The 12233-nt window shown below is 45.3% G+C and overlaps 27 non-coding genes and 1 pseudogene across 27 annotated transcripts; 19 read left to right on the forward strand and 9 right to left on the reverse strand.

Moving 5' to 3' along the window:
- The first annotated feature begins 266 nt into the window (after positions 1 to 266).
- Positions 267 to 339, forward strand: Trnav-aac (transfer RNA valine (anticodon AAC)). The gene has a single exon. It is a non-coding gene; the product is annotated as a tRNA-Val (tRNA).
- Positions 340 to 556: 217 nt separating this feature from the next.
- Positions 557 to 629, forward strand: Trnav-cac (transfer RNA valine (anticodon CAC)). Its single transcript has one exon. It is a non-coding gene; the product is annotated as a tRNA-Val (tRNA).
- Positions 630 to 794: 165 nt separating this feature from the next.
- On the reverse strand, positions 795 to 1014 carry LOC137274955 (small nucleolar RNA U3). Its single transcript, XR_010956287.1, has one exon. It is a non-coding gene; the product is annotated as a small nucleolar RNA U3 (small nucleolar RNA).
- Positions 1015 to 1577: 563 nt separating this feature from the next.
- Positions 1578 to 1650, forward strand: Trnav-aac (transfer RNA valine (anticodon AAC)). The gene has a single exon. It is a non-coding gene; the product is annotated as a tRNA-Val (tRNA).
- A 217-nt stretch (positions 1651 to 1867) lies between these two features.
- Trnav-cac (transfer RNA valine (anticodon CAC)) lies at positions 1868 to 1940 on the forward strand. The gene has a single exon. It is a non-coding gene; the product is annotated as a tRNA-Val (tRNA).
- Positions 1941 to 2105: 165 nt separating this feature from the next.
- LOC137274956 (small nucleolar RNA U3) lies at positions 2106 to 2325 on the reverse strand. The gene has a single exon (XR_010956288.1). It is a non-coding gene; the product is annotated as a small nucleolar RNA U3 (small nucleolar RNA).
- Positions 2326 to 2888: 563 nt separating this feature from the next.
- Positions 2889 to 2961, forward strand: Trnav-aac (transfer RNA valine (anticodon AAC)). Its single transcript has one exon. It is a non-coding gene; the product is annotated as a tRNA-Val (tRNA).
- Positions 2962 to 3178: 217 nt separating this feature from the next.
- Trnav-cac (transfer RNA valine (anticodon CAC)) lies at positions 3179 to 3251 on the forward strand. The gene has a single exon. It is a non-coding gene; the product is annotated as a tRNA-Val (tRNA).
- A 165-nt stretch (positions 3252 to 3416) lies between these two features.
- LOC137274957 (small nucleolar RNA U3) lies at positions 3417 to 3636 on the reverse strand. The gene has a single exon (XR_010956289.1). It is a non-coding gene; the product is annotated as a small nucleolar RNA U3 (small nucleolar RNA).
- Positions 3637 to 4199: 563 nt separating this feature from the next.
- On the forward strand, positions 4200 to 4272 carry Trnav-aac (transfer RNA valine (anticodon AAC)). Its single transcript has one exon. It is a non-coding gene; the product is annotated as a tRNA-Val (tRNA).
- Positions 4273 to 4489: 217 nt separating this feature from the next.
- Positions 4490 to 4562, forward strand: Trnav-cac (transfer RNA valine (anticodon CAC)). Its single transcript has one exon. It is a non-coding gene; the product is annotated as a tRNA-Val (tRNA).
- Positions 4563 to 4727: 165 nt separating this feature from the next.
- LOC137274958 (small nucleolar RNA U3) lies at positions 4728 to 4947 on the reverse strand. Its single transcript, XR_010956290.1, has one exon. It is a non-coding gene; the product is annotated as a small nucleolar RNA U3 (small nucleolar RNA).
- Positions 4948 to 5507: 560 nt separating this feature from the next.
- Trnav-aac (transfer RNA valine (anticodon AAC)) lies at positions 5508 to 5580 on the forward strand. The gene has a single exon. It is a non-coding gene; the product is annotated as a tRNA-Val (tRNA).
- A 217-nt stretch (positions 5581 to 5797) lies between these two features.
- On the forward strand, positions 5798 to 5870 carry Trnav-cac (transfer RNA valine (anticodon CAC)). Its single transcript has one exon. It is a non-coding gene; the product is annotated as a tRNA-Val (tRNA).
- Positions 5871 to 6035: 165 nt separating this feature from the next.
- Positions 6036 to 6255, reverse strand: LOC137274959 (small nucleolar RNA U3). Its single transcript, XR_010956291.1, has one exon. It is a non-coding gene; the product is annotated as a small nucleolar RNA U3 (small nucleolar RNA).
- Positions 6256 to 6818: 563 nt separating this feature from the next.
- Trnav-aac (transfer RNA valine (anticodon AAC)) lies at positions 6819 to 6891 on the forward strand. The gene has a single exon. It is a non-coding gene; the product is annotated as a tRNA-Val (tRNA).
- A 217-nt stretch (positions 6892 to 7108) lies between these two features.
- On the forward strand, positions 7109 to 7181 carry Trnav-cac (transfer RNA valine (anticodon CAC)). The gene has a single exon. It is a non-coding gene; the product is annotated as a tRNA-Val (tRNA).
- Positions 7182 to 7346: 165 nt separating this feature from the next.
- Positions 7347 to 7566, reverse strand: LOC137274960 (small nucleolar RNA U3). The gene has a single exon (XR_010956292.1). It is a non-coding gene; the product is annotated as a small nucleolar RNA U3 (small nucleolar RNA).
- A 560-nt stretch (positions 7567 to 8126) lies between these two features.
- Positions 8127 to 8199, forward strand: Trnav-aac (transfer RNA valine (anticodon AAC)). Its single transcript has one exon. It is a non-coding gene; the product is annotated as a tRNA-Val (tRNA).
- A 217-nt stretch (positions 8200 to 8416) lies between these two features.
- On the forward strand, positions 8417 to 8489 carry Trnav-cac (transfer RNA valine (anticodon CAC)). Its single transcript has one exon. It is a non-coding gene; the product is annotated as a tRNA-Val (tRNA).
- Positions 8490 to 8659: 170 nt separating this feature from the next.
- On the reverse strand, positions 8660 to 8846 carry LOC137275238 (small nucleolar RNA U3; annotated as a pseudogene).
- A 563-nt stretch (positions 8847 to 9409) lies between these two features.
- Positions 9410 to 9482, forward strand: Trnav-aac (transfer RNA valine (anticodon AAC)). The gene has a single exon. It is a non-coding gene; the product is annotated as a tRNA-Val (tRNA).
- Positions 9483 to 9699: 217 nt separating this feature from the next.
- On the forward strand, positions 9700 to 9772 carry Trnav-cac (transfer RNA valine (anticodon CAC)). The gene has a single exon. It is a non-coding gene; the product is annotated as a tRNA-Val (tRNA).
- Positions 9773 to 9937: 165 nt separating this feature from the next.
- On the reverse strand, positions 9938 to 10157 carry LOC137274961 (small nucleolar RNA U3). The gene has a single exon (XR_010956293.1). It is a non-coding gene; the product is annotated as a small nucleolar RNA U3 (small nucleolar RNA).
- Positions 10158 to 10720: 563 nt separating this feature from the next.
- Positions 10721 to 10793, forward strand: Trnav-aac (transfer RNA valine (anticodon AAC)). The gene has a single exon. It is a non-coding gene; the product is annotated as a tRNA-Val (tRNA).
- A 217-nt stretch (positions 10794 to 11010) lies between these two features.
- Positions 11011 to 11083, forward strand: Trnav-cac (transfer RNA valine (anticodon CAC)). Its single transcript has one exon. It is a non-coding gene; the product is annotated as a tRNA-Val (tRNA).
- A 165-nt stretch (positions 11084 to 11248) lies between these two features.
- Positions 11249 to 11468, reverse strand: LOC137274962 (small nucleolar RNA U3). The gene has a single exon (XR_010956294.1). It is a non-coding gene; the product is annotated as a small nucleolar RNA U3 (small nucleolar RNA).
- A 563-nt stretch (positions 11469 to 12031) lies between these two features.
- Trnav-aac (transfer RNA valine (anticodon AAC)) lies at positions 12032 to 12104 on the forward strand. Its single transcript has one exon. It is a non-coding gene; the product is annotated as a tRNA-Val (tRNA).
- Positions 12105 to 12233: the final 129 nt, after the last annotated feature.

Below are 12233 nucleotides of genomic sequence, written 5' to 3' on the forward strand. Positions count from 1 at the left end.
CTGCTCCTGTGTCAACATCCAAGTTGGAAGAACCAGAAGGAGACTTGGTGTGATCGCACATCATTACACCTTAATTAGCCCCACCCCCCACCCACCCACCCAAATCCTCTTTATATAAGCTCCGACTCATGATTCCATTGTGCAAAGTTGTGTTTTTGGATATGTTCAAACCTTATTAATGTAAGGAAATGAAGTAGCAGAGAAGAATATGCTCAAGCTATATCACCTGGAAGAGATTTAGCTTGTTTCTCCAAACGTTTGCAACTGGTTCCGTGGTGTAGTGGTTATCACGTCTGCTTAACACGCAGAAGGCCGCGAGTTCGAGTCTCGCTGGAACCTTCTTTTTTCTTGGGGTTGCATTAGATTTCGCAATAAGCACAACTCTCTTTCTCAACTTGAAACCTACCACAAGTGAAGCGGACTTGTTACAGATGAATTCTTTCCTACTTCTCTCCCTTTAACATGTACGTGGGCCCTCAGCATATCCCCGTCTTGTGTTGTGTCAGTGTCAGCGACAGGTATAGGTCATTACAAATACGTGTGCCATGACAGCTAAGGTTCAGTGGTGTAGTGGTTATCACGTCTGCTTCACACGCAGAAGGCCGCGAGTTCGAGCCTCGCCTGAACCTTCCTTTGTTTTTACACCTCCATGAATTGTCGTTTTGCAATTCTTCCTTGGTGACATATGTCAGAGCAGTTGTGTACTATATCCAATGCGTTATAAGACTCAGGGAGCGTTATATGAGGTTTGCTAACTGGCATTTATTGAGACAGATGAAAATGGGGTTGGCCAAACCACTCAGAATGCCTCTCTTCCCTCCATCTCTGCCACATGTGACTGAGAGGAACGGTCATCAAGAACCAGGGTTACTATCCTCAGATGGCACTCACCCTGGTTGGCTTCGCGCTCAGAAAGAGAGGCTGTCTATCGTCCTCGTGGTTTGGTAGACTGTCAGTTTTACCTGAAGTCATGGCGATGCATACTATAGAAATGATCCCTAAAAGTATGATCTTAACTACTGCGGGCCGGATTTTGTACCTACTTCTTTTCAAAAGGCACGCCCGTGTGGTATGCAATAGCACCTATCGTTGTTGGTACACGTCTGGAAAAATCTCCAGCACGACAATCTGTCGTAGACAGGGCCACCTGTGTGCTCTTCGGATTCATTCCACGTTTGTGATTAACTGAAAAAAGCACATAGAGTACAGGAAATCTCAACTGATCAAGTGTTTTGTCAATGTAAATTGTTTTGTGATTACAGCGTATTGGTGGTTATCTCCCATTGACCGTGGGTATGATTGTGACTGTGACTGCTCCAGTGTCAACATCCAAGTTGGAAGAACCAGAAGGAGACTTGGTGTGATCGCACATCATTACACCTTAATTAGCCCCACCCCCCACCCACCCACCCAAATCCTCTTTATATAAGCTCCGACTCATGATTCCATTGTGCAAAGTTGTGTTTTTGGATATGTTCAAACCTTATTAATGTAAGGAAATGAAGTAGCAGAGAAGAATATGCTCAAGCTATATCACCTGGAAGAGATTTAGCTTGTTTCTCCAAACGTTTGCAACTGGTTCCGTGGTGTAGTGGTTATCACGTCTGCTTAACACGCAGAAGGCCGCGAGTTCGAGCCTCGCCGGAACCTTCTTTTTTCTTGGGGTTGCATTAGATTTCGCAATAAGCACAACTCTCTTTCTCAACTTGAAACCTACCACAAGTGAAGCGGACTTGTTACAGATGAATTCTTTCCTACTTCTCTCCCTTTAACATGTACGTGGGCCCTCAGCATATCCCCGTCTTGTGTTGTGTCAGTGTCAGCGACAGGTATAGGTCATTACAAATACGTGTGCCATGACAGCTAAGGTTCAGTGGTGCAGTGGTTATCACGTCTGCTTCACACGCAGAAGGCCGCGAGTTCGAGCCTCGCCTGAACCTTCCTTTGTTTTTACACCTCCATGAATTGTCGTTTTGCAATTCTTCCTTGGTGACAGATGTCAGAGCAGTTGTGTACTACATCCCATGCGTTATAAGACTCAGGGAGCGTTATATGAGGTTTGCTAACTGGCATTTATTGAGACAGATGAAAATGGGGTTGGCCAAACCACTCAGAATGCCTCTCTTCCCTCCATCTCTGCCACATGTGACTGAGAGGAACGGTCATCAAGAACCAGGGTTACTATCCTCAGATGGCACTCACCCTGGTTGGCTTCGCGCTCAGAAAGAGAGGCTGTCTATCGTCCTCGTGGTTTGGTAGACTGTCAGTTTTACCTGAAGTCATGGCGATGCATACTATAGAAATGATCCCTAAAAGTATGATCTTAACTACTGCGGGCCGGATTTTGTACCTACTTCTTTTCAAAAGGCACGCCCGTGTGGTATGCAATAGCACCTATCGTTGTTGGTACACGTCTGGAAAAATCTCCAGCACGACAATCTGTCGTAGACAGGGCCACCTGTGTGCTCTTCGGATTCATTCCACGTTTGTGATTAACTGAAAAAAGCACATAGAGTACAGGCAATCTCAACTGATCAAGTGTTTTGTCAATGTAAATTGTTTTGTGATTACAGCGTATTGGTGGTTATCTCCCATTGACCGTGGGTATGATTGTGACTGTGACTGCTCCAGTGTCAACATCCAAGTTGGAAGAACCAGAAGGAGACTTGGTGTGATCGCACATCATTACACCTTAATTAGCCCCACCCCCCGCCCACCCACCCAAATCCTCTTTATATAAGCTCCGACTCATGATTCCATTGTGCAAAGTTGTGTTTTTGGATATGTTCAAACCTTATTAATGTAAGGAAATGAAGTAGCAGAGAAGAATATGCTCAAGCTATATCACCTGGAAGAGATTTAGCTTGTTTCTCCAAACGTTTGCAACTGGTTCCGTGGTGTAGTGGTTATCACGTCTGCTTAACACGCAGAAGGCCGCGAGTTCGAGCCTCGCCGGAACCTTCTTTTTTCTTGGGGTTGCATTAGATTTCGCAATAAGCACAACTCTCTTTCTCAACTTGAAACCTACCACAAGTGAAGCGGACTTGTTACAGATGAATTCTTTCCTACTTCTCTCCCTTTAACATGTACGTGGGCCCTCAGCATATCCCCGTCTTGTGTTGTGTCAGTGTCAGCGACAGGTATAGGTCATTACAAATACGTGTGCCATGACAGCTAAGGTTCAGTGGTGCAGTGGTTATCACGTGTGCTTCACACGCAGAAGGCCGCGAGTTCGAGCCTCGCCTAAACCTTCCTTTGTTTTTACACCTCCATGAATTGTCGTTTTGCAATTCTTCCTTGGTGACAGATGTCAGAGCAGTTGTGTACTATATCCCATGCGTTATAAGACTCAGGGAGCGTTATATGAGGTTTGCTAACTGGCATTTATTGAGACAGATGAAAATGGGGTTGGCCAAACCACTCAGAATGCCTCTCTTCCCTCCATCTCTGCCACATGTGACTGAGAGGAACGGTCATCAAGAACCAGGGTTACTATCCTCAGATGGCACTCACCCTGGTTGGCTTCGCGCTCAGAAAGAGAGGCTGTCTATCGTCCTCGTGGTTTGGTAGACTGTCAGTTTTACCTGAAGTCATGGCGATGCATACTATAGAAATGATCCCTAAAAGTATGATCTTAACTACTGCGGGCCGGATTTTGTACCTACTTCTTTTCAAAAGGCACGCCCGTGTGGTATGCAATAGCACCTATCGTTGTTGGTACACGTCTGGAAAAATCTCCAGCACGACAATCTGTCGTAGACAGGGCCACCTGTGTGCTCTTCGGATTCATTCCACGTTTGTGATTAACTGAAAAAAGCACATAGAGTACAGGAAATCTCAACTGATCAAGTGTTTTGTCAATGTAAATTGTTTTGTGATTACAGCGTATTGGTGGTTATCTCCCATTGACCGTGGGTATGATTGTGACTGTGACTGCTCCAGTGTCAACATCCAAGTTGGAAGAACCAGAAGGAGACTTGGTGTGATCGCACATCATTACACCTTAATTAGCCCCACCCCCCGCCCACCCACCCAAATCCTCTTTATATAAGCTCCGACTCATGATTCCACTGTGCAAAGTTGTGTTTTTGGATATGTTCAAACCTTATTAATGTAAGGAAATGAAGTAGCAGAGAAGAATATGCTCAAGCTATATCACCTGGAAGAGATTTAGCTTGTTTCTCCAAACGTTTGCAACTGGTTCCGTGGTGTAGTGGTTATCACGTCTGCTTAACACGCAGAAGGCCGCGAGTTCGAGCCTCGCCGGAACCTTCTTTTTTCTTGGGGTTGCATTAGATTTCGCAATAAGCACAACTCTCTTTCTCAACTTGAAACCTACCACAAGTGAAGCGGACTTGTTACAGATGAATTCTTTCCTACTTCTCTCCCTTTAACATGTACGTGGGCCCTCAGCATATCCCCGTCTTGTGTTGTGTCAGTGTCAGCGACAGGTATAGGTCATTACAAATACGTGTGCCATGACAGCTAAGGTTCAGTGGTGCAGTGGTTATCACGTGTGCTTCACACGCAGAAGGCCGCGAGTTCGAGCCTCGCCTAAACCTTCCTTTGTTTTTACACCTCCATGAATTGTCGTTTTGCAATTCTTCCTTGGTGACAGATGTCAGAGCAGTTGTGTACTATATCCCATGCGTTATAAGACTCAGGGAGCGTTATATGAGGTTTGCTAACTGGCATTTATTGAGACAGATGAAAATGGGGTTGGCCAAACCACTCAGAATGCCTCTCTTCCCTCCATCTCTGCCACATGTGACTGAGAGGAACGGTCATCAAGAACCAGGGTTACTATCCTCAGATGGCACTCACCCTGGTTGGCTTCGCGCTCAGAAAGAGAGGCTGTCTATCGTCCTCGTGGTTTGGTAGACTGTCAGTTTTACCTGAAGTCATGGCGATGCATACTATAGAAATGATCCCTAAAAGTATGATCTTAACTACTGCGGGCCGGATTTTGTACCTACTTCTTTTCAAAAGGCACGCCCGTGTGGTATGCAATAGCACCTATCGTTGTTGGTACACGTCTGGAAAAATCTCCAGCACGACAATCTGTCGTAGACAGGGCCACCTGTGTGCTCTTCGGATTCATTCCACGTTTGTGATTAACTGAAAAAAGCACATAGAGTACAGGCAATCTCAACTGATCAAGTGTTTTGTCAATGTAAATTGTTTTGTGATTACAGCGTATTGGTGGTTATCTCCCATTGACCGTGGGTATGATTGTGACTGACTGCTCCAGTGTCAACATCCAAGTTGGAAGAACCAGAAGGAGACTTGGCGTGATCGCACATCATTACACCTTAATTAGCCCCATCCCCACCCACCCACCCAAATCCTCTTTATATAAGCTCCGACTCATGATTCCATTGTGCAAAGTTGTGTTTTTGGATATGTTCAAACCTTATTAATGTAAGGAAATGAAGTAGCAGAGAAGAATATGCTCAAGCTATATCACCTGGAAGAGATTTAGCTAGTTTCTCCAAACGTTTGCAACTGGTTCAGTGGTGTAGTGGTTATCACGTCTGCTTAACACGCAGAAGGCCGCGAGTTCGAGCCTCGCCGGAACCTTCTTTTTTCTTGGGGTTGCATTAGATTTCACAATAAGCACAACTCTCTTTCTCAACTTGAAACCTACCACAAGTGAAGCGGACTTGTTACAGATGAATTCTTTCCTACTTCTCTCCCTTTAACATGTACGTGGGCCCTCAGCATATCCCCGTCTTGTGTTGTGTCAGTGTCAGCGACAGGTATAGGTCATTACAAATACGTGTGCCATGACAGCTAAGGTTCAGTGGTGCAGTGGTTATCACGTGTGCTTCACACGCAGAAGGCCGCGAGTTCGAGCCTCGCCTGAACCTTCCTTTGTTTTTACACCTCCATGAATTGTCGTTTTGCAATTCTTCCTTGGTGACAGATGTCAGAGCAGTTGTGTACTATATCCAATGCGTTATAAGACTCAGGGAGCGTTATATGAGGTTTGCTAACTGGCATTTATTGAGACAGATGAAAATGGGGTTGGCCAAACCACTCAGAATGCCTCTCTTCCCTCCATCTCTGCCACATGTGACTGAGAGGAACGGTCATCAAGAACCAGGGTTACTATCCTCAGATGGCACTCACCCTGGTTGGCTTCGCGCTCAGAAAGAGAGGCTGTCTATCGTCCTCGTGGTTTGGTAGACTGTCAGTTTTACCTGAAGTCATGGCGATGCATACTATAGAAATGATCCCTAAAAGTATGATCTTAACTACTGCGGGCCGGATTTTGTACCTACTTCTTTTCAAAAGGCACGCCCGTGTGGTATGCAATAGCACCTATCGTTGTTGGTACACGTCTGGAAAAATCTCCAGCACGACAATCTGTCGTAGACAGGGCCACCTGTGTGCTCTTCGGATTCATTCCACGTTTGTGATTAACTGAAAAAAGCACATAGAGTACAGGAAATCTCAACTGATCAAGTGTTTTGTCAATGTAAATTGTTTTGTGATTACAGCGTATTGGTGGTTATCTCCCATTGACCGTGGGTATGATTGTGACTGTGACTGCTCCAGTGTCAACATCCAAGTTGGAAGAACCAGAAGGAGACTTGGTGTGATCGCACATCATTACACCTTAATTAGCCCCACCCCCCGCCCACCCACCCAAATCCTCTTTATATAAGCTCCGACTCATGATTCCATTGTGCAAAGTTGTGTTTTTGGATATGTTCAAACCTTATTAATGTAAGGAAATGAAGTAGCAGAGAAGAATATGCTCAAGCTATATCACCTGGAAGAGATTTAGCTTGTTTCTCCAAACGTTTGCAACTGGTTCCGTGGTGTAGTGGTTATCACGTCTGCTTAACACGCAGAAGGCCGCGAGTTCGAGCCTCGCCGGAACCTTCTTTTTTCTTGGGGTTGCATTAGATTTCGCAATAAGCACAACTCTCTTTCTCAACTTGAAACCTACCACAAGTGAAGCGGACTTGTTACAGATGAATTCTTTCCTACTTCTCTCCCTTTAACATGTACGTGGGCCCTCAGCATATCCCCGTCTTGTGTTGTGTCAGTGTCAGCGACAGGTATAGGTCATTACAAATACGTGTGCCATGACAGCTAAGGTTCAGTGGTGCAGTGGTTATCACGTGTGCTTCACACGCAGAAGGCCGCGAGTTCGAGCCTCGCCTAAACCTTCCTTTGTTTTTACACCTCCATGAATTGTCGTTTTGCAATTCTTCCTTGGTGACAGATGTCAGAGCAGTTGTGTACTATATCCCATGCGTTATAAGACTCAGGGAGCGTTATATGAGGTTTGCTAACTGGCATTTATTGAGACAGATGAAAATGGGGTTGGCCAAACCACTCAGAATGCCTCTCTTCCCTCCATCTCTGCCACATGTGACTGAGAGGAACGGTCATCAAGAACCAGGGTTACTATCCTCAGATGGCACTCACCCTGGTTGGCTTCGCGCTCAGAAAGAGAGGCTGTCTATCGTCCTCGTGGTTTGGTAGACTGTCAGTTTTACCTGAAGTCATGGCGATGCATACTATAGAAATGATCCCTAAAAGTATGATCTTAACTACTGCGGGCCGGATTTTGTACCTACTTCTTTTCAAAAGGCACGCCCGTGTGGTATGCAATAGCACCTATCGTTGTTGGTACACGTCTGGAAAAATCTCCAGCACGACAATCTGTCATAGACAGGGCCACCTGTGTGCTCTTCGGATTCATTCCACGTTTGTGATTAACTGAAAAAAGCACATAGAGTACAGGCAATCTCAACTGATCAAGTGTTTTGTCAATGTAAATTGTTTTGTGATTACAGCGTATTGGTGGTTATCTCCCATTGACCGTGGGTATGATTGTGACTGACTGCTCCAGTGTCAACATCCAAGTTGGAAGAACCAGAAGGAGACTTGGCGTGATCGCACATCATTACACCTTAATTAGCCCCATCCCCACCCACCCACCCAAATCCTCTTTATATAAGCTCCGACTCATGATTCCATTGTGCAAAGTTGTGTTTTTGGATATGTTCAAACCTTATTAATGTAAGGAAATGAAGTAGCAGAGAAGAATATGCTCAAGCTATATCACCTGGAAGAGATTTAGCTAGTTTCTCCAAACGTTTGCAACTGGTTCCGTGGTGTAGTGGTTATCACGTCTGCTTAACACGCAGAAGGCCGCGAGTTCGAGCCTCGCCGGAACCTTCTTTTTTCTTGGGGTTGCATTAGATTTCACAATAAGCACAACTCTCTTTCTCAACTTGAAACCTACCACAAGTGAAGCGGACTTGTTACAGATGAATTCTTTCCTACTTCTCTCCCTTTAACATGTACGTGGGCCCTCAGCATATCCCCGTCTTGTGTTGTGTCAGTGTCAGCGACAGGTATAGGTCATTACAAATACGTGTGCCATGACAGCTAAGGTTCAGTGGTGCAGTGGTTATCACGTGTGCTTCACACGCAGAAGGCCGCGAGTTCGAGCCTCGCCTGAACCTTCCTTTGTTTTTACACCTCCATGAATTGTCGTTTTGCAATTCTTCCTTGGTGACAGATGTCAGAGCAGTTGTGTACTATATCCAATGCGTTATAAGACTCAGGGAGCGTTATATGAGGTTTGCTAACTGGCATTTATTGAGACAGATGAAAATGGGGTTGGCCAAACCACTCAGAATGCCTCTCTTCCCTCCATCTCTGCCACATGTGACTGAGAGGAACGGTCATCAAGAACCAGGGTTACTATCCTCAGATGGCACTCACCCTGGTTGGCTTCGCGCTCAGAAAGAGAGACTGTCAGTTTTACCTGAAGTCATGGCGATGCATACTATAGAAATGATCCCTAAAAGTATGATCTTAACTACTGCGGGCCGGATTTTGTACCTACTTCTTTTCAAAAGGCACGCCCGTGTGGTATGCAATAGCACCTATCGTTGTTGGTACACGTCTGGAAAAATCTCCAGCACGACAATCTGTCGTAGACAGGGCCACCTGTGTGCTCTTCGGATTCATTCCACGTTTGTGATTAACTGAAAAAAGCACATAGAGTACAGGAAATCTCAACTGATCAAGTGTTTTGTCAATGTAAATTGTTTTGTGATTACAGCGTATTGGTGGTTATCTCCCATTGACCGTGGGTATGATTGTGACTGTGACTGCTCCAGTGTCAACATCCAAGTTGGAAGAACCAGAAGGAGACTTGGCGTGATCGCACATCATTACACCTTAATTAGCCCCACCCCCCGCCCACCCACCCAAATCCTCTTTATATAAGCTCCGACTCATGATTCCATTGTGCAAAGTTGTGTTTTTGGATATGTTCAAACCTTATTAATGTAAGGAAATGAAGTAGCAGAGAAGAATATGCTCAAGCTATATCACCTGGAAGAGATTTAGCTTGTTTCTCCAAACGTTTGCAACTGGTTCAGTGGTGTAGTGGTTATCACGTCTGCTTAACACGCAGAAGGCCGCGAGTTCGAGCCTCGCCGGAACCTTCTTTTTTCTTGGGGTTGCATTAGATTTCACAATAAGCACAACTCTCTTTCTCAACTTGAAACCTACCACAAGTGAAGCGGACTTGTTACAGATGAATTCTTTCCTACTTCTCTCCCTTTAACATGTACGTGGGCCCTCAGCATATCCCCGTCTTGTGTTGTGTCAGTGTCAGCGACAGGTATAGGTCATTACAAATACGTGTGCCATGACAGCTAAGGTTCAGTGGTGCAGTGGTTATCACGTGTGCTTCACACGCAGAAGGCCGCGAGTTCGAGCCTCGCCTGAACCTTCCTTTGTTTTTACACCTCCATGAATTGTCGTTTTGCAATTCTTCCTTGGTGACAGATGTCAGAGCAGTTGTGTACTACATCCCATGCGTTATAAGACTCAGGGAGCGTTATATGAGGTTTGCTAACTGGCATTTATTGAGACAGATGAAAATGGGGTTGGCCAAACCACTCAGAATGCCTCTCTTCCCTCCATCTCTGCCACATGTGACTGAGAGGAACGGTCATCAAGAACCAGGGTTACTATCCTCAGATGGCACTCACCCTGGTTGGCTTCGCGCTCAGAAAGAGAGGCTGTCTATCGTCCTCGTGGTTTGGTAGACTGTCAGTTTTACCTGAAGTCATGGCGATGCATACTATAGAAATGATCCCTAAAAGTATGATCTTAACTACTGCGGGCCGGATTTTGTACCTACTTCTTTTCAAAAGGCACGCCCGTGTGGTATGCAATAGCACCTATCGTTGTTGGTACACGTCTGGAAAAATCTCCAGCACGACAATCTGTCGTAGACAGGGCCACCTGTGTGCTCTTCGGATTCATTCCACGTTTGTGATTAACTGAAAAAAGCACATAGAGTACAGGCAATCTCAACTGATCAAGTGTTTTGTCAATGTAAATTGTTTTGTGATTACAGCGTATTGGTGGTTATCTCCCATTGACCGTGGGTATGATTGTGACTGTGACTGCTCCAGTGTCAACATCCAAGTTGGAAGAACCAGAAGGAGACTTGGTGTGATCGCACATCATTACACCTTAATTAGCCCCACCCCCCGCCCACCCACCCAAATCCTCTTTATATAAGCTCCGACTCATGATTCCATTGTGCAAAGTTGTGTTTTTGGATATGTTCAAACCTTATTAATGTAAGGAAATGAAGTAGCAGAGAAGAATATGCTCAAGCTATATCACCTGGAAGAGATTTAGCTTGTTTCTCCAAACGTTTGCAACTGGTTCCGTGGTGTAGTGGTTATCACGTCTGCTTAACACGCAGAAGGCCGCGAGTTCGAGCCTCGCCGGAACCTTCTTTTTTCTTGGGGTTGCATTAGATTTCGCAATAAGCACAACTCTCTTTCTCAACTTGAAACCTACCACAAGTGAAGCGGACTTGTTACAGATGAATTCTTTCCTACTTCTCTCCCTTTAACATGTACGTGGGCCCTCAGCATATCCCCGTCTTGTGTTGTGTCAGTGTCAGCGACAGGTATAGGTCATTACAAATACGTGTGCCATGACAGCTAAGGTTCAGTGGTGCAGTGGTTATCACGTGTGCTTCACACGCAGAAGGCCGCGAGTTCGAGCCTCGCCTAAACCTTCCTTTGTTTTTACACCTCCATGAATTGTCGTTTTGCAATTCTTCCTTGGTGACAGATGTCAGAGCAGTTGTGTACTATATCCCATGCGTTATAAGACTCAGGGAGCGTTATATGAGGTTTGCTAACTGGCATTTATTGAGACAGATGAAAATGGGGTTGGCCAAACCACTCAGAATGCCTCTCTTCCCTCCATCTCTGCCACATGTGACTGAGAGGAACGGTCATCAAGAACCAGGGTTACTATCCTCAGATGGCACTCACCCTGGTTGGCTTCGCGCTCAGAAAGAGAGGCTGTCTATCGTCCTCGTGGTTTGGTAGACTGTCAGTTTTACCTGAAGTCATGGCGATGCATACTATAGAAATGATCCCTAAAAGTATGATCTTAACTACTGCGGGCCGGATTTTGTACCTACTTCTTTTCAAAAGGCACACCCGTGTGGTATGCAATAGCACCTATTGTTGTTGGTACACGTCTGGAAAAATCTCCAGCACGACAATCTGTCGTAGACAGGGCCACCTGTGTGCTCTTCGGATTCATTCCACGTTTGTGATTAACTGAAAAAAGCACATAGAGTACAGGAAATCTCAACTGATCAAGTGTTTTGTCAATGTAAATTGTTTTGTGATTACAGCGTATTGGTGGTTATCTCCCATTGACCGTGGGTATGATTGTGACTGTGACTGCTCCAGTGTCAACATCCAAGTTGGAAGAACCAGAAGGAGACTTGGTGTGATCGCACATCATTACACCTTAATTAGCCCCACCCCCCGCCCACCCACCCAAATCCTCTTTATATAAGCTCCGACTCATGATTCCATTGTGCAAAGTTGTGTTTTTGGATATGTTCAAACCTTATTAATGTAAGGAAATGAAGTAGCAGAGAAGAATATGCTCAAGCTATATCACCTGGAAGAGATTTAGCTTGTTTCTCCAAACGTTTGCAACTGGTTCCGTGGTGTAGTGGTTATCACGTCTGCTTAACACGCAGAAGGCCGCGAGTTCGAGCCTCGCCGGAACCTTCTTTTTTCTTGGGGTTGCATTAGATTTCGCAATAAGCACAACTCTCTTTCTCAACTTGAAACCTACCACAAGTGAAGCGGACTTGTTACAGATGAATTCTTTCCTACTTCTCTCCCTTTAACATGTAC

The sequence above is a fragment of the Haliotis asinina genome, chromosome 2 (assembly GCF_037392515.1).
Source record: "Haliotis asinina isolate JCU_RB_2024 chromosome 2, JCU_Hal_asi_v2, whole genome shotgun sequence".
NCBI lineage: Eukaryota > Metazoa > Mollusca > Gastropoda > Lepetellida > Haliotidae > Haliotis > Haliotis asinina.